Consider the following 19,026-nt stretch of genomic DNA (forward strand, 5'->3'; position numbering starts at 1 on the left):
TTTGGGAGCTTTGGTTCACAGACAAAAAAAATCAAAACAATAAAAACCAAAATGAAAACTGCATTTATTTATTTATTTTTTTTATCTGAGACAGGCTTTCCCTGTAGCTCTAGCTGGCCTATAACTTTCTCTGTAGACCAGATTGGCTTCAGTATCACAGAGATCCAGCTTCCTCTGCCTCCCAAGTGCTGGGATTAAAGGCATGTGCCACCATGCCCAAAATAATTGCATATTTTTAATGTACTTGACCAATCAGGATCCTAACTAGAACAGAAGTCTGCCTCATGTGTCCATTTCTATGTAGTAGAGAAGGGAGGGAGGAAGACCTGCTCTACCTCTTCTTCTTTCCCCCAATGAGTGGGATGTGCACAGTTTGCTGTGGCGTGCTTATTTCACAGAAACAAGACCAGATACCTCTTTGAAGGAGTAAGTGAGGTTATTATGCTTTTAAGGAACAGAATTCAAACCCACTTGCATGGTTAAAAACTCAATGAACATCATACTAAAGCAACTACAGCAGCCTCTGTCCTTTGGGTACAGGCAACGATACTGCTTTTTAGCTCCTTTTCTATTTAAGAGAAGGGAAGTTGCACAGTCAACTCCCAAAATAGATGGTGTGGCTTCTTTAGGTCATGGTTTTCTAGTTAGTGTTTTGTGCTCCACACATCTCTTCGCTATTACATGCTACACTTGATTACTGTAAACACAAAAATGAATTCAATTGAACTTTTAAGGCCCTTTACTCTCCTGAACTCCATTTATGATTTTAATTTCACACTATTTGTTCTTTCAGCAGTAGGTATTACTTCTACCATAAGAACAGTAGTAAAACAGTAGTAAGCGGATGATCTTGTGGTTTGGTAATAATGAAGATTCCTGTTCATAGGTCTTGGTTGGGACCAGAGATTCTGAACTTCTGGGCAATTTCCAGGTGATGTTTTGCCACTAGTCCTTTGGGCCACACTTTGAGTCCCATAGCTTTTTAAGATTTAGTTAAAAGACTCTTAACTTGGCTTAACCCTATTGCCTCAGTACATTGAAGATAGTCATTGCAAAAAACCTTTGGTTGTTCTTAAGGACAGGTGACTTATCTGAAATGCTGATGCCCTAGTCATGCTGTTTGTTTCAGCCCATCCATACGCTATCATCCAGGGATACAGACAACATTTTCAGTGCAGGCAGCTTCTCCAAAAATATTTTTCAATAGTTTTAACAGTGTTGTTATAATATTGTCTTGACCTTAGTAAGTCCATGATGAATATATTTATTAGTTAGTTATTAAAGAATGCCTTTTAACTAGTACAGCATAGGAGAATCTATAAGGGACATTTGCATTTACAGCTTTGCAACAGCCAACTATTTTAAGCAAATTACAATATATTTTCCCCAATTTTTAATTGAGCTTTTGTGCATTTCATATAATAGATCTTAAGCAAATTTACCACCTCCCCACATACTCCTAGCCCCACAAGATTTCAGGTATTCTGTCATATATGTTAAGTTCTATCTGGTCAAGCATTTGTACCCAGATGTCATTTGGTGCAAGTTCATCCACTGGAGTCTAGTCAGCATAGCTAGAGTCACTATCTTAAAGAAGATCTACTCTCCCTCACCCCACAGTAATTGTCTTCTAATAGTTCATTGGATTGGGGCCTGCTGTCAGTTTTCCCTGGTCTATGCTGGGTTTTTGTCCAATTGTATCAGCATGGGTCTTGTGTGTGCTGTCACCATTGCTGCAAGTTCCTAGAGGCCTGAAAGGCTCTGTTTCCTTATGTTCATACACCAACCCTGGCTCTTACAATCTTTCTGCCCCCTCTTTTGTAATGGTCCCTGAGCCATGGGTAGGTGACGTTTAGTATTGGAGTCCTGTCTGGGACACACACTCTTATTCTCCAAAACTTAGTTGTGGCCTTCTGTGTGCATCACACTATGTTGTATAAGGAAGCTTCACTGTTGAGAGTTGAGGGATGTATAAGTAGTCTCTCTACTTCTCGTTCTGCTATGTTCCATGAACCTTAGGTATAGAGGTTGCAATGCAGATATGTCACTTGGGGCTGGTCATCTCTCAGACATATATTTTCTGTGTTTGACCAATTGTGGAACTCTGTAAGAACCTCTATTTGTTGCAAAAAGAAGCTTCTTTGATGAGTGGTATGCAGTATATTTCTCTGTAAATACAAGGATCCATATTTATCATACAGTAAGAAATTTCACTTGTCTAGAGATATGACAGAGACAGGGTTTTCTCTTGGATTTATGACTTATCCAGCCATGTGTATTTGGCTATATTTACAGTGTCACCTATGACTTCCCTCCCTTTGAGAGAGCTTTAAGTCAAATTAGATAGCTGTTCATTACCCCCCAGATAAACATGCTGATACTGCACCAATAGCTTTAGTTTGATCTGTCACTCATTGTGGTTATTAGGCTTTATAGCTGGTCTGGACCATGGACTGATTTTTCTCCCTTAGCAGCTTGCATAGTATCCTCTAGAACTATGAGAGCTGGTCTTCAGGGAGAAGATTTGCAGGTCAGTCCCAGTTCCATTGCTCTGAGTCCTGTGTCTGAAGTATGCCCTGTCTTTAGCAATAGGGTCTTACCTTCAAGTTCTGGGAGCTGATCAAAAGCTCTGGCAATAGCCTGTGTTGTTTTTGGAGCCTCTTGGACTACCCTGACCAACAATTCTAAGGGAGGTTTCTCCTGTCTGGCACTGTGTTTCTCATTATGTAGCCTTCAGGTATACACATGTACTCATGTTCGATATTGTATGTGTATTTTTCAGGGGATTTTTGAGTTAATAAATTTCCCTCTGGCATTTTATACCACCTAAGCTTTATCGCTCCTCCATCCACAGTTTAAGTACTCCCATTTTCCCCTTGATAATACCTGTCTTCTATTACCCCCCCCACCTTGAGTTCTTTCTTCTTTACCCTCATGGTTCCTTGTATGTCTTTCACTCCTCTTTTCCCAGTTGAATACCCCCATTTTCCCCATTTGGTAACATCGGGCTCTTTCTTTCCCTTTACCTGTGTTTCCTTTCCATTTTCCTGGCTTCTGCTGTTACATCAGGATATATACTCACATACAAGTGATTGGTGCTAAGATCCACAAATGAGGTAGAACATATGTTGCTTGCTTTTCTGAGTCGCATTACTTCACTTAGTATACCATTCTTAACTCCATTCATTTACCTGAAAATTCCATAATTTCATCTTTCCTTATCCTTATCACTGAGTAAAATTCCATTGTATAAATGTACCACAATTTCATCATCCATTTGTCAGTTGAGGGGCATTTAATTTGTTTCCAAGTTTAGCTACTGTAAAAAGAGCAGCAACAAAAATAGATGTACAGGTATCTCTACAGTGGGAGGAATCCTTTGGGTATATGTTAAGGAGTGGTATAACAAATCATATGGTAGACTCATTTTTAGTTTTTTAAGAGCTTTCCATACTGCTTTCCACAGTGGCACATGAGTTTGCATTCCCATCAGCAGTGAATGAGCATTCCCCTTTCTCTACATCATCACCAGCATGTGGTGTCTTTTGTTCTCTTGATTTTAGCCAGTCTGGGGTAAGATGAAATCTTAAAGTGGTTTTGATTTGCATTTCTCTAATTACTAAGGATGTTGAGCACTTTTTAAGGTGTTTCTTAGCCATTTTCATTTCTTCATTTGAGAACTCTCTGTTCAGGTTCTTAAGCCCATGTTTTTATTAAGTCATTTATCTTTTTATTTCTTTATGTTTTGAGTTCTTTGTATATTCTCAATATTAATCCTCTGTTGAAAGTGTCACCGGTGAAGATTTTCTCTCAGTGGTTTCCTCTTCACTTCCTTGGCTTTTTAGTTTAATAAGGTCCCACTTGTTGATTGACCTTAATGCTTGAGCAACTGATGTCTGATTTGGAAAGATCTTTCCTACAACTATATCTTGTAGGGTACTGTCTATGCTTTCTTCTAGCAGTTTCAGAGTTTCAGGTTTCATATTGAAGTCTGATCCATTTGGAGTTGACTTTTGTGCAGGGTGAAAGAAAGGGTCCAATTTCATTCTTCTACAGGTGGAGACCCAGTCTTGCCAGCACTGTTTGTTGAAGATGCTGTTTTTCCTCCATTGTGTGTTCTTGGCACCTTTGTCAAATATCAAGTGGCTGAAATTGCATGTATTCATGTTTGTGTTTTCTGTTATGTTGCATTGATTAACATGTCTGTTTTTGTTCCAGTGCCATGCTGTTTTTATGACTATAACTCTGTACTATAGTTTGAAATCTGGTATGGTGATCCCCCAGTAGTGTTCTTTTTGCCCAAGATTGCTTTGGCTATCTGGGGTAGGCCTTTTGTGATTCCATATGAATTTTAGGATTTTTTTTTCTAGCTCTTTGAAGAATGTTGTGGGAATTTTGATTGGCATTGCATTAAATCTATGGATTGCTTTTGGTAGGATCATCATTTTCACAATATTAATTCTACTAACCCATGAGCACAGTAGGTCCTTCCATCTCCCGGTGTCTTCCTCTACCTCTTTCTTTAAAGATTTAAAAATTTCTTTGTAGAGATCTTTAATGTCTTTGGTTATGTTTATTCCTAGAAATTTTTTTTGAGTCTATTGTGAATGAGAGGGTTTCCATGAATTTTTTTTTCTCTGATTGCTTACGATTGGTATGTAGAAAGGCTACTGATTTTTGTAAATTGATTTTCAAATTACAAAATATTTTTAGGGAATTATTGTGCTAAAAAGAGTAAAAGTTTTTGTTCTATTATTGTATAAGTCCAAATAGGCTTTATGAATCAGGTTGGGGAAATTTATATTACTATTTGATTATAGTGGTTACTTTTTATATGTTGTGCATATTGTATGTGTATGTGTGCTTGCATGTGTGTGGGCATGTGTGTCCTGTGTGTGTGTGTGGGATGGCCCAAGGTTAATGCCAGGTATCTTCCTCTATCATATTCCGACTTATATATTGAGACAGGAGCTCTCCTGAATCCAGAGTTTACTGTTTCAGTTAGACAGTCTAGCCAGCTTGCCTCAGGGATTCCCTGCCTCTACCTCCTGAGTCTGGGATTACGGGTAGGATGCCATGCCCACCTGACTTTTTACAAAGTTCTGGGGATCCTAACTTTGTTTCTCACACTTGCCTGGTCTGTTTTTCCTGCTCAGCCATTTGCAAAAATCATAAAATTATTGTTTGTCATCATTATAGTTATTGAAAAATGGTTTATATAAAATTGATTTATTGGACACAAACAGGATCACTTGTTAGGGTATAGGTAGACTATATCCTTGCAAAGAGTTCCTATTACAGTTTTGAAGGACTGTAAAAGATAAATTGTCTATACAAATTATGTGCTATAAATGAGCCTCAGAACTTTGCAACAGAGTTGGAAACCTCCCAAACGCATCAGAATGTAACAGCCTGTAGAAAGGCTGGTGAAAATTTTAGGGGAAAAAGCAATAAAATGTTTATAAATTTTGAGTACAGACTTTGGGTCTCAGTTTTCAGATGAATATATTGATTGAGTTATCTCTTTAAACCCTCAAAGGAAGTCATATGAGCCTGAGTAAATTTTATGACTGTATATGTTTCAAAATAAATGCTATGCCAAAGATTTGTACTTGCCTTCAGTAAAACAAATATGTATATACAACAACCTTAACATTTTACTTGTGGAAATTGCACCCCAATTTAAGGATCTTAGGTTCAGGAAAGAAATGGGAAGGAATACTTATTCTCTCATTTCTACCTCATCCTATGATATTTTTTCATTCAGTTTTACTTTGTTTTTAAATCAATGAACTCTTCTCTGGCTATTCTCCACTCATATCCTATGTGGAGCATTAGAAAGAAAGGGTTTTCCTACAGATGTTTATGGAGATGTTTAGTGCAATTTTCTTTCAAGAGATAGAATTATTAATCTTCACTAGTACTAACACCTGACATTCAGACTGAATTTTGTGTACAAGTGAAGATGGAAATGGGACTTAACTCAGTGTGACTTTCAGGTTGATTACTGATAACCGGTATTCACACAGAACATAGTTGTTTGGCAGAAGTAATAAAGATTCTCTTTAGTAAGAGTCCTGATAATGCTGGAGATGTAACTGCCTTTGTAAGTGTTTATGACTTCAAAAAGTTTATAAATTACTAGGAAACCTTCCTAGTCTGCAAAACCTCAAGGAGACAGACATTAGCATTTCACATCTGCTCTCCTGTGACAGTTATTACAGGAGCTGAGATATGACTCTGCATTTCATATCACGTAACCCAGTCCCTATCCATCCCTTCAGTATCTTAGATTGCAGATTGTGGCTTGAATCAATGTTTATGCAGAAGAATTATACAGTGACTAAATGTCAGTGGCTTCAAAATGAAGCATCATGAATTGTTGTAAAGAGAGTTGGGATCCTAATTAAGCTAAGTTACACATTTGCTTTAATAAACAGAAAATGTTAGAGCAACTTTTTAGTGTAGGAAATCTAATACACTCTTGAATACACTGATATATTTTGTTATAATTTGGGTGCCAATAATGAGGAGTTTAAGTATCAGATTTTAGTGAAATGTATAGATCAGAAAAATGATCATACTTCCCCTTCAAACATGTAGACTGGACCCCAACAAGTACATTTTAATGAATTGGGTACTCTGAGGCTTAAAAGATTTTTCAGGCAATAACAACTGACACAGTACAGATTGAAATACAGACCTCATAAATGTAATGGGTAGCTTGTGGAATTTGGGATCACATACAGTGACAAATAGCTTTGGATTAGATGAGATTATAGCAAAAAAGATGTCTTCATGATATTTTTAATTAGTTATTTTACCTGTCGATGATACCTATTTGGCCATATCTACATATTATATTGAGTTTTCTAGGTTTCAGTTCAACAGCTATGGTTGAGGGGTGTTCGCTTAGTAAGCAAGCCAGTAAGCTGGTCTGTGCTTGTTTTTCGCTTGCTGAAAGCATTAGAAGAAACTTAGAGCTCCTAGGCTAAGCCAATCCTCAAACTGATCTGAACCATTCTTTTAGTATGAGAAGAAAGTACATTTCTGCCATTGTTGTCTGATGAAGAAAGACTAAAATTTCACTGATGCCTGCTCACTTTTCTATTTGTTCTGTATAACTTACAATTTAAGATTGGAACTTTGAATACATACAAACAAATGAATAATTTTTAGGGAAGATACATTGAACAATGACCTATTGGAGAAGCCAAACTTTCATGCTTCTGAATCTTTCACATATTGAAGTAGACTTTCTACAGAACAGTCACTGAGTGACAGTAGCTTCCCATTTGTAACATTTTTCCTCCCTGAGTAAAATGTGGCCTGCATTCAATGATAAGGACATTTTGATGTATAATTCCTACCCCTCATATATAATCATTCAAACGGATATTCCCTATTTGATGTTTTATTCCTGAAAAGAAAGGCAAACATTCTTTTCTTGGCTTCCTAGCTGGTGCCTCTTGAATCTTGATCTGCACTGTCAGTATGTGGCAAGAAGCAATGAACTTTCTAGCTTTACCTTTCCTCTTTATCCTTAGGCATGTAAAAAGAATCACTCTCTGTTCCATTTTATTTTCATGGTAATTCTTCAAGGATTGTTAACAGAAACAGGACAGTTTGGCTTGAAGAAATTGAATATACTTGGCTTATTTGAATTCCAGTTTGTTGCTTACTTGTGGAAATATATGTCTGTAGGGGGATTCTAGGTCATAAATTTAAAGAAGATGGATGCCATCCTTCTCATATTTCATGACTTGAGACTGATACCAGGGGTGAGATTACTTACTGTAAATTTTTAACCATAGCATGAATTAGTTCAGTCAGCATCCATATAAACTCAGTCAATGACATAGTTATATAAAACAAATTCACAAAAATGATGAAGGTGATTTAATGATAAAGATTTCTGTCTCTCCTAGAAGTTTATAATATTACTGTCATTTTCAAATTATAGGAAAGTATTAATCAGTGGTATTCTTTTACTTAAGCACCTGCAGTGACTTCATTTAACAGATTATAGCTCTTATATCTGTTCTTCTAGAAGACCTCAATACTTCTTCATACCAACAATAATGATGTCACAAAGCTTTGAGGAAGAGTATAATTCTGAGCTCCGATGAGCACAGACAGGCAGGAACTATAGCTGGCCAGTCTTGCTCATTTTCATGTAGGTGACCAAGGCTATCAAGGGGAGTGGGAATGGCCTAGAAATAAATCTGCAGAATATTTAAAAGGTAACTGTGGTCTAATATAGTAGGCTCCATTACTTGGAATGCAGGATATGAAAATCACGTGTGCAGCAACTCTAATGGCAACAAGAGATACGAGTGATACAAAAAGAGGAACAGGTTACCAGCCTGCTCAGAACCTTGTTTTAAACTTACATTGTACCTCCTGGTAACTTATTTGGCAGCAATTTTATTAATCTAGTAATATATTTTTATTGATTTTTTTGAGAATTTCATACAATGTATTTTGGTCATTGTCAGAACCCCTCCTCAATCTGCACACCCACCTTACTATCCCAGCCCCAATTCATGTCCTCTATCATTATTTTTCTTTTATAAAGGCATAAGAAGTCTAATTTTTGTTCTCCAAATGTTCTTGGGTGTGGGTCATGCCTTGGAGGCTTGCCTGTCTACCAGGCATCACACCTTTAAAGAATACTGACTCTTCCATTCCCAGCAGCTATCAATTGCCAATAGATTCCCTTAGGGCTTCTATATTTTAATTTTTTAGATAGGGTCTTACTCAATAGCCTAGGCTGGTCTAGAACTCACTGTGTAATTCATGCTGTCCTCAAACTCCCAGTGATCTTCCTGCCTCAATCTCCTGAATGCTGGGATTACAGGAGTGAACCACCACACAATGCTAATTGATTCTTCAATTAATTATTTTGAAATTAATTCAAAACAGCAGAAAAGTTAGAGATCTTGTTCATCCTAATTTATATTTATCCTTATTTACCTGTGCATGTCTCTCCATAACATTTTTTCACATTTGCATCCTTTCTCCAAGTACATGTGTAACCGGATACATGCCCATGTATCCAGAACATTTGTAACATCTCATCCTTATATAAGAATTCACTGTAGTCATGTCAGTTGGTCTCCTAAGAACAATATAAACTCTTTGGAAACCACATGACCACTTTTAAATTCAAGTAGAAATCTATCCTTGAAAATCATCTGCTTGGGAGATTGAACTATTTTTTTTCCAAAGGAGACCAACTCTGTAATGACACAGTCCCAGATGTTCATTTATAATTGGCATTTTGCAAATGGAGGCAGGACCCTTGTCACAAAGAGGAACTTCCTTTCTTATTATTCTTGCCTGCCACTTCACTTCATCATCTTTATCTACACTTGTTCCCTTTACAGTTTTCCTTTGCAATTGATATTTTTAAAGGCCACCCATAGCTCTCTGTTCTCCTAAGCAACTTAATTACATTTCTTGGAGTTGCTTTTTAAAAAAGTAGATATGACTGAAAAAAGAAGCATAGGTGATATTTTGCAGTTTGGTGATGACTATTATTTCCCCAAGTCTTTGTGGAAGGTGATTTCATTCAAGCCTTCAAAGATTCTAGAGTAAGCAGTTCAGCAGCTGATATAGTAATTAACATGGACCATTTGAAAAACAAACACATGCTGGTAGAACACTCTTAGAAAGGCTTTTTGCTTGTCAGCAACTTAGCACCTGATGTTTTGGCTGGCAACTCAGAGCTCTTTGAGGATCTTATCCCTGGCACTCCCATCTACTGAAGCAGAGAAATTCCATTGATCCCAAAGAAGTCTCAGGAAGAAAATGCAGTTTAGCCATCTATTTCAGAACTTTTGAAAAGCAATTGCTAGTAGAGGCAGGGTCTCATGCTATAAGAAAAGAGCTTATCCCTGAAACATCTTCCTTCCAGGATCCAGGTTAGCAGCCTGAAATCCATTCAAGCAGCTGAAAGGATGAAAGGAGATTTCATGGTCTGAGTGTCTCCTTTTGAGTGCTCTGGTTCGGGGTTTTCTTTGGCTGTCTGACTAGAGGCAAAGATTAGTGACACAGTGCTTGCTTTCAGTGATATGCTTCTGTGCTCCTTCCCCTGGAATGAAGTCCAGCCTGTGGGAACCAGGGTCCTCTTAACATTTGTCTGTTCAGGATGGAGAGGGTTGACTTAGCCTCTTTCACACCAAGTCATCAAGAAGAAAAGCATCTGCCTTTTGAGAAATAGCAGGTTTTTCTTTCCCTTGGAGTAACTGCAGACAGGAGCACAGTCTCTTTGGCAGGCAGGTGGGGCTCATGTGTGCAACCAGAAAGGACAAACTTGATTCATGCTTTTTTCATGCCTTCTAATGGTTTGGTTTGAGGAGAGAGCGTTCATCTTTCCTTGCATTTTTTTTTTCCAATCTAGTACCTGCAAGAAGAAATTCACAGCTGTATCATGGCTAAGGCACCTAGAACTTTTAGTTCTGAAGACCAACACTTGGTCCCACTGAGTAAGAGCTATATCATGAACACATGCAATCCTTCCATAATCTTTTATTTTAGGTAACTAGGTTAACAAATTTTCTTCTTAAAAGTTGTTTTATTATTTTATTTTCCTTTACAGTTTATGTTTCTCAAATTGGTCTTTTAGGACCTGTAGCACTAGCAACATCTGGAAACATGCCAGAAAGCATGATTGGACTCTCTAATGTAGGAGTGTAAGTATTTGCTGAAGATAATGCTGGTCTCTCACACTGAAAGAGGATACTATCAATACTATAAGTCATTGGTTCCCAAATTTACTGTGCATCAGAGTAATCAGGAAGATATGAGGAGCTGAAGATCGCTGCACACATCCCGAACACCTGTAGATTTGGAGTGGGTGTGAGAAGATTCATCTCTAACACTTTTCCCATGATGCTCATGCTGTTGCTCTTCCGTCTCCTCTTTAAGACACATTGGCCTAGATTGTGATTTTCAACGACTCAACAGCACACTCATTAAACATTTAATATAGAGAGATGAACAATATACAAATCAGAACCTATGCAGGTGGATGTGGCATGAGAGCTGTGACAACTTCCCAGGTGATGCTAATGATTAGCCAGGTGCGAATTCCTCTGGAGATGTCTCAGAAGTGACTCTCAATCCTGCTTTCCCATTAGAACCACCTGGCAGGCTTTAAAAACCTTGATGCCTAGATTTAAAATCCCAGAGGTTCCAATATAATTGGTTTCAGGTACAACCTGGCAGTCAGAGTTTTGAGAGCTTTCCAAGTAAGTCTAAATGCAGCTAAAGTTAAGAACCACTATCCTAAATATCCTGTGCAGCTGTAAACACTTCATGTTTTCCCAGTCTTCTATGCAAAGGATACAGTATTCAAGGAAAACAAAGTAGGAAAACTAAATCCTACACTGGTTTATTTTCTAGTCATCACACAGGCTCCAAGTTTATACTGAATGGAACTTAATACCTATGACTTCCTATGACTTTGTATACTTAAGAGTAAATTATCTAAATCCCATCCTGAATGACTACAAAATTCATTTACTGTCAGCCAAATTCACTTTTGTTTACAATGTATGATGCATTTTCTTGTTTGGAAAAATATCCTAAGGGTACACAGGTAATTTCATTTCTTATACTTTTAATTTATTTATATATTATCCTAGTTAATGACAAGCTCTACTACAGTCAAATGTTGCACAGCAGAAATAGGCAAGCACAGTCCTCTGCCCCCATCTCTAGGAAAGATGCTTACTTGTCTGGTTTGGCTGACTGGAACACAGATTTACATAGTATTCAGGATCTGGTACCCAGGTAGAGCAAGATTGCACAGAAATGACAGTCGGCAGCCAGAGAAGCCCCTTACCTCAGTTAGTGAAGAATGAACATCAGTGAGCTTTTGAGTCAGGGAAGCATCAAATTGGGAAGTTGTAAAGGCTTCTACCTCAGCCTGTGAGGCAGACCCTTTCTGGGCAAGGTGGTATTGTAATGACATATTAATGAAACACTCATAAATATTAACAGGCTTCACATCAACCTTTTTTGTATCTGTGGAAGACTGCTCTTATATAGCATATTGTCCCTCTCTTACCTCCCTAGCAGCATGTAAACAGCCATTTGACCTTGAGCAGGATACTTAACTTCCAGGCCTTAGTTTTCTCAAAATAATATGGTCCTGCAAGTTTTTGGAGGACTACAGGAGATAACCTGTTAAGCATTTAATCCAGTACCTGATACATACTAGCAGTTCAGAAATATTACTGTTTTCTTCAACCCTGTCCTTTCTAACATTACTAGCATTGACTTCAGCAAACATGACCATCAACAATCAAAGGCATTGACTCTCTTCCTCTCTGTCCTTTCTTCTACTGTCTTAGCCTCTCTATTGCTGTAACAAAACAGTCTGATCAAAACCAACATGGAAGGAAAGGATTTATTTGGCTTACAAGTACAGTCCGTCATCTAGGAAAGTCAAAGCAGGAACTCAGGGCCGGAACTTGGAGGCAGGGCCTGAAGCAAAGGCCATGGAGGAACACTGCTTACTGACTTGCTCCCCTGACACATGCTCTGCCTGCACAGGACCACCTGCTCAAGGGTGGCACCACCCACAGTGGGCTGGGCCTTCCCACATCACTCAACAATCAAGAAAATGTCCCACAGACATTGCCACAGGCCAATTCAATGGAGGCAATTTCTCAACTGAGGTTCCCTCTATGCAGGTGTGTCAAATTGATAACTAAAGCTATACAGTTCACCTACCAGTAGACACAGTCTAGAGAGACAAATACTGCCTAATGAGTGACAAGTGGGTATCAGAGACAGCACAGGGGAATAGAACCCAAACATAGGGGTGGACCTGCAAGTATCTGCTGGGGGTTCTGAAGAAGGGTACTCTTAGGAGATGAGTAAAAGTTAGCCAGATATAGTAGTGGGAGACACTGGAGAAGACCTGAGAGACAGGAGAATTTCAGACAAAGAACAGCAACTGTAAAAGAGGTGACCTGTCCTGTACTGAAAAACCACAGCATAGGCTAGTAACTTTGACCTGCTAGAAGTTGTTGGGAAGGGATGAGGGACGAAGCACAAGGACCAGGCAGATCTCTAAGCATGTCTGCCAGTGTTTCTCAAAGTGTGGTTCCCAGACCAGCAACATGAACATCAGTAGGGATCTGGTTAGAGATAAAAATTCTTATGTGTTACCTAGACCCACTGAATGCTGGGTCTGAGACCACTAAATCTTTTTCTAAACAAGTCCCCCACGTAACCCGATGTGTACTATGGTTTAAGAAACACTGTTGTGGCTTGAATATTTGTGTCCCTCCAAGATTCATGTTGAAACAGTCTCCAGTACAACAGTATTAACAGTGTTTAGATGGTGATTAGTCATGATTATTCTTCTACGGGGAATAGAATTAAGTCCCTTATAAAATATGTGCTTCAGCACATCAGACTTTTCAAACGTCATGTAGGCAGAAACTAGGTTCTCACCTAACTCTAAAACTGCTAGCATTTAGATCTTGGGCTCCCCAGCTTCAGAAATAGGGGAAATAAGTTTCTGTCACTATCTAGTTACCAGGCATTTTGTTACAGCATATATACATACATTTAAATATTCTGTTTTACTATGATGCTATTTTGCTAGACCACTGTCATAATAAGAAATGTGGTCAATTTCCTGAAGGGAGTGGGAAACTGGAAGGCTATTCAATGCATCGGTATTTCTCTGCTTGACAGGCTTACTCTGGAGGAAAGGTATGAGAGGAAGCTAAAGGCTGTGTGGAGGCAGTGTGAGTAATGAAGGCTAACGGCTAGCACACAGGGAAAGAAACCAGACACTGGAAGGGAAGGTGTTTTCCTTGCTGTATGCACATCTCATAAAAATTAAATGTCAGGGGCCGGAGAGATGGCTCAGTGGTTAAGAGCACTGACTGCTCTTGCAGAGGGCAGGGTTTGATTCCCAGCACCCACGTGGGGCCTATGAACTGTCCTTAACGCCAGTTCCAGGGGAATCTGAAGCCCTCTTCTGACCTCCGAGGCATTCACGACACTGGTGCACTCACGTATATGCAGGTAACACACTCATACACATAAAATAAAAATAGTACATAAAATATTTAAAAATTATAAAGTCTAAAATAGGAAGAGGGATAATATGCAAATTCTGCCTGAGGGTGCCAATGATCTAGGAACGGGTTCACTCCTCCTGAGGACACCTTCCATCAACCCACTGCAGAAGCATGCAAGACCTCCTCTGGGAAGCCAATTTGGTTGTCCTAGACAGCTCAAGAGAGTCCCCTTTCTGCCTCCTCAGAGGGAAAAACCTGGGTTGAACTGATATCACAGAGACTGGATCATGTAGAAGACAGTGAAAGACAACCTATTAGTAAGAGAAAACAAACCTGTTGGATTGTAATTTCTGTTTCTACAAATACCTGGTGGTATCAAACCATGTGTATTGCTCAACACTTTCTGTTCCCCATGTATGTGGGGAGTAAAAGGGGTGCAATTGAGACAATAGTGAAGGAACTGTTCACTGAAAGCTGAATTTGAGCTAGAGTAGAAATGGGACAGACTTCTTTCTGTTAGGTCTTCTTCCTCTTCATTATCATCATTGTCGTCGTCGCCATCCTTCCTAGCTGCAGGGAAAAGGTTGTTGGAGAAAGGTGAGCCTTTGGATAATGCAGGAGTAGTGACTGAAATGTACCTTTAAGCTTGTTCTCCAGGCCTGGGAGAGACTGCAAAAGGAAACTGCATTAGCTGAGAGAGGAAGGGGAAAAAATTCCAAGATATTTGACAGCTATATCTTTCTGCCACCACCTTCTTCCAAACCCACACATCTCGACTTAGAGTCTGCCGTGAAACGGAGTGCCCCCCCCGCCCCCCGCATCCAAATTGCCTGTGTGCTTTCAATGAAAAAAGTCAGTGCACAAGGACGGAAATCAGAGCGGCTGAAAATAGGTGCATGACTTGTTGAGCATACAAATCATTTCCCCCCCTACTCTCCAACGGAGAGGAAAAAAAAAATCCCTTACTCTCCTTGCAGCCGGTGTTCTGCAGTCGCGAGGTGGCCCGGGCTGGTCCCCGCACAGTTCTCCAGCCATCCCCGCAGGAAACTTTGCTCGCGGGGCCGGCTTGGTTACTGGGCTCCGGCGGAGAGCTTGGGCGTGCAGTGGGGGTTCCCTTCCGGCCAAGCCCCAGTTGGACCCCCGCGACGCCTCTGTCTCTTTAAATTCCAGCTGCGCGGCTGGGAAACAGCGCCACTCGCCGCCCTGGCCGGCTGGCTGCGAGCTCGCGCTTGGGCTGCCGGCTGCGCGCGGGGAGAGCTCGGCTCGGCCGGGGCTGCTCGGCGGCGGCGGCGCGGGGCGGGGAGGCGCGGCCCGGCCGAGAGCGAAGAAAGAGCGAGCCAGGCCGGGAGAGGCGCCGCGCCTGGTCCCGCGCCCGCTCTGCGGCCGGACGAGGATGTGCCGGGCTCCTGCTTACCCGCGTTCTGATTAAGACGATTTCCTTAGTAACCCGATCAAGTGGCTCAGGATCTCAAACCTGAGGATTTCAGCGGCCAGCCGGCGTTGACCTCGGCCAGGTAACGCTGCGATCTCATCTTCTTGCCTTGCAAACCGCTGCGCTCCTTGCAAAGTTCCTTTTGTGGAAAATCGCCCAGCCCCACGCAGCCTGGGGGATTTGCAACAGCGTGCTGCTACTCAGGTGCTTGCCACGGGCACCCTCCCCTGGCACTTCCCCAGAATCTATTATCACATTATTTAAGAATTATTTTCGTTGCTTCTTCCACTCCTTCCTCTTTTGGATTACCCCCTCCCATGCTTCTTTCTTCTCTCTCTCTCTCTCTCTCTCTCTCTCTCTCTCTCTCTCTCTCTCTTTTTTTCCTTTTCTTTTTTTTTTCTTTTTTGCCCTATGACTAGTGATGGGGGCACCAGGAGAAGTCGGAGGTGGGTGGGGGTTACGGGTAGTGAGCAAGGTCTAGGGAGTGGCGGGTTCAGATGGGCTGGATGCCCTGGGCTACTTGGGGCATCACACATTTGCTTGCGCTGGGGTATTGGGGAGGGCTGTCAACATCACAGAGCCTTAAGTGTAGACCAAGACCCATGTCTATGAGGGAGGGTTGCAGGCTTGCGGGTGATGGAGCGCTTGGCTGGGTGGCTGGCCAGCATCCATACATCATAGCTTTGCTGCCTACTCCCCCGCCCCTCTGGATCTCTTTCTGGTTCACCATCCTCTGTTTCTTTCTTCTTTTCCTCACCATCTTCACCATTCTCTTCCCTTCCTTTCCTGCCCTTTTCTTCCCCTCTTTCCCTTTTCCTCTCTACAAAAGGGGAGGAATCCTTTGTAATCCTTCGGTTCTGCCAGCCAGCGTGAGAATAACTGAAACCAGCAACGTGGCTACCTTAACCTGGTTGTTTTCAGACCCATCCTCATCCATCAACATATTTGTTTCCTGAGTCTATTGATCTCCATGGATTGTGCAGAAATGCATTCTAAGCTGGGCGACTGTATGTCAGAATCAGAGAAGTACGACATGTATTGTAAAGGCTGCATGCTTTTTAAATCCAAATAAGCCAAGGGTATAAATAAATGTCTTTGAAAAGAATCTAGACTTATTCTACTGAAAGTTTCCTCTTTAATTATTGCTATGCTCTCTTCTGACATTTAATTGTAGGGAACTTGGAAGACAGCCCCCTCCCCTCCTCTAGTTTATGAGGAACATGCAACTTTTATTTTAATTACCTCCTCTTGAACCTCATCAAGTTTGCCTTAGCCAGGCACTAGAATGAGAAGGTCATAGTTAAGGTTCGATGCTTGCTTCCTGAAATCCAAGCTGTCTGAAGTGGAGAGTATTCAGAACCAGTGGGCCAAACAGACCCTGCCAAGTAATAGAAAAGGGTTACAACTTCTGCAGGAAATAACTAGATTTGGATTTTGGTGTTGAACATGTGAAAATACAATAAAGCCAGGCCTTTTGTTTTTGATTATTGACATGTGGACAGCTGTACTGGGTAGGTGTAAGTTAGTGCCTGCTATTTAAAAATGATCTGCTAAAGTTGAGAACCCCTGCCTTCTTATTTGTGTTGGTTTCCTCACCATGCTTTTAATATTTGTTTGGTATGTTAGATGCCTGTATTATGAGAAAACAAAGGGCTTGTGTGAGGGAGGAGATGACTTCCATTTAGCCAGACAGAGGGTTTATCTTCAAAAATTTCTGGACTAAGAATCTTGTTACAGTCAAAACTCTTCTTGAGATCACAGAATTTCCCTTGTGGAAAATGGTGCTGATCAACTGTTTTCCTTCACTTTCAGTGATATAGATACTTGATACAGGAAGGTCTCAGTTTCAGAGAGCGCCCTTTTGCCTCCTTCCCTTTGTCTGCACATTTGTCTTTAAATTGAATTATTAATACAGAATGAAGGATCCTGGGGCAGAGAATGGATCAGACAGAAGAGAAACTACTGACAGAGTAGAAAACAAATCAAAGGCAAGAGGCCAGGCCACTCTCCAGCATCATCTTTATTTTTAGGCAATTAGGAAGCTTTACATCTTAAATGCATTGCATTTTCTTATTTCTTCAAATAAGATAGATTGCAACAGTAGTCATATTTATCCAGTTCAGATGAACAGTTACAGGATATACTACTTCCTTTGCCAGTGGAATCCAAAAGCATGCTTCTGACAACATTTTCTTGAACAATGATATAGTAATGATGCTGCATTGTTGATTCCTGACTTCCTATTTTGGTGTTTCCTGCATGGAGAGGTTGGTTCTGACATATTAACAAGATGCTCTTGTTAGGCTAAGTAGAGCTTGAATGCACAATTAACAAATTACAATTATAATAAGATGGTTATTTTTCTTGTTCTTGATGTAAGAGATGTCATGCCCACTTACTATTTTTGCTGTGATGCCTCTTCTTAGAGCGTGCATATATAAAGGACTTAACATAGAGACTTCTAAATGTCAGGTAATTTGAGCTTCAAAGTTATATTAGAGATAGCCATAAATCACCCTAATTTATAGTACATTGATTATGAAATTATTCACCCCTCCCCTGTGATTGCATCTATATATAGACCACTTAATGAAAGACTGGTGATGGTGAGCTATCTCTTATAACAGGAAGAAAGAACCCCTCAAGTCCCTATTTCATGCAGAAGGATTAGTAAAGTTTGTGATCTTTTATTTTAAAATATGAAATTGTAGAATGCTAATTATTAAGAATATATTTTATTCTGAGATTGCTGTAAGATCTTCCTCAAGTTGTCTGGAGTACTCTAAGTGATGCATCCTTGTAACCCATGGCAACAGGAAATGGTTGTGATAGGTGCAAGCTTAAGTATGGACAAGGCATATACTTTGTGGTTGTTCAGAGACTTCGTATGAAAAGAATTAGTGTTCTGGCTCCTTTGTACAGATGGTTGTTAACTTGTTGACTTTGAAAACAGTTCCCAGGCTTGCTTTGCAGTGCACCTTCTGTCCTTATTTTCTTGAGAGGTGATATAAAATTTTTAGGAAATACATAAGTTAAATGTCACTTTTATACCAAAGAATTTAGATGTGTGCATGAGTATTTGTGTGTATCTGGGATCATTAGGGTGGAAATACCACCATATCAGACCAGAGAAGAAATGCTGACTTCAGAAATGATAGGGTCAAGGAACTGGTTATGGGAGTAGGAGGCAATAGGCTGCTATGTTTCTACTTGGTACTCTCCCACAGAATTACTTTTGCAGTGGCCCTTTGATTCTCAGATGTTACTTAGTTTTGCATTTTTCCAGAAAAGTGAGCCCAATCTTTTCTTAGTCTTTTAATTAATTAATCCATTTCTCAAATGCATGGATTTGGCATAGTCCTGTGCATATGTATATGTGCATATGTAGCAGGGGTGAATACTGACATCCCAATACACACACACACACACACACACACACACACACACACACACACTTACTCGCACTCACTAGGCATGGACATACTGTTGCTCAGAGGCAGCAGAAATGACTTCTAAATAAAAATGGTTCCTTGGACTATTGAT

The 19,026-nt window shown here is 40.2% G+C and overlaps 1 protein-coding gene across 1 annotated transcript in view; it reads left to right on the forward strand.

Moving 5' to 3' along the window:
* The first annotated feature begins 15,356 nt into the window (after window positions 1-15,356).
* Window positions 15,357-19,026, forward strand: part of Nav3 (neuron navigator 3) — an 838,810-nt gene continuing 835,140 nt past the window's right edge. The window contains exon 1 of the mRNA XM_008852044.2: window positions 15,357-15,565. The gene's annotated coding sequence lies outside the window, so the exon portion shown is untranslated. The remainder of the gene's footprint in view (window positions 15,566-19,026) is intronic.

The sequence above is a fragment of the Nannospalax galili genome, unplaced genomic scaffold (assembly GCF_000622305.1).
Source record: "Nannospalax galili isolate Female #2095 unplaced genomic scaffold, S.galili_v1.0 scaffold390, whole genome shotgun sequence".
Classification (NCBI taxonomy): domain Eukaryota; kingdom Metazoa; phylum Chordata; class Mammalia; order Rodentia; family Spalacidae; genus Nannospalax; species Nannospalax galili.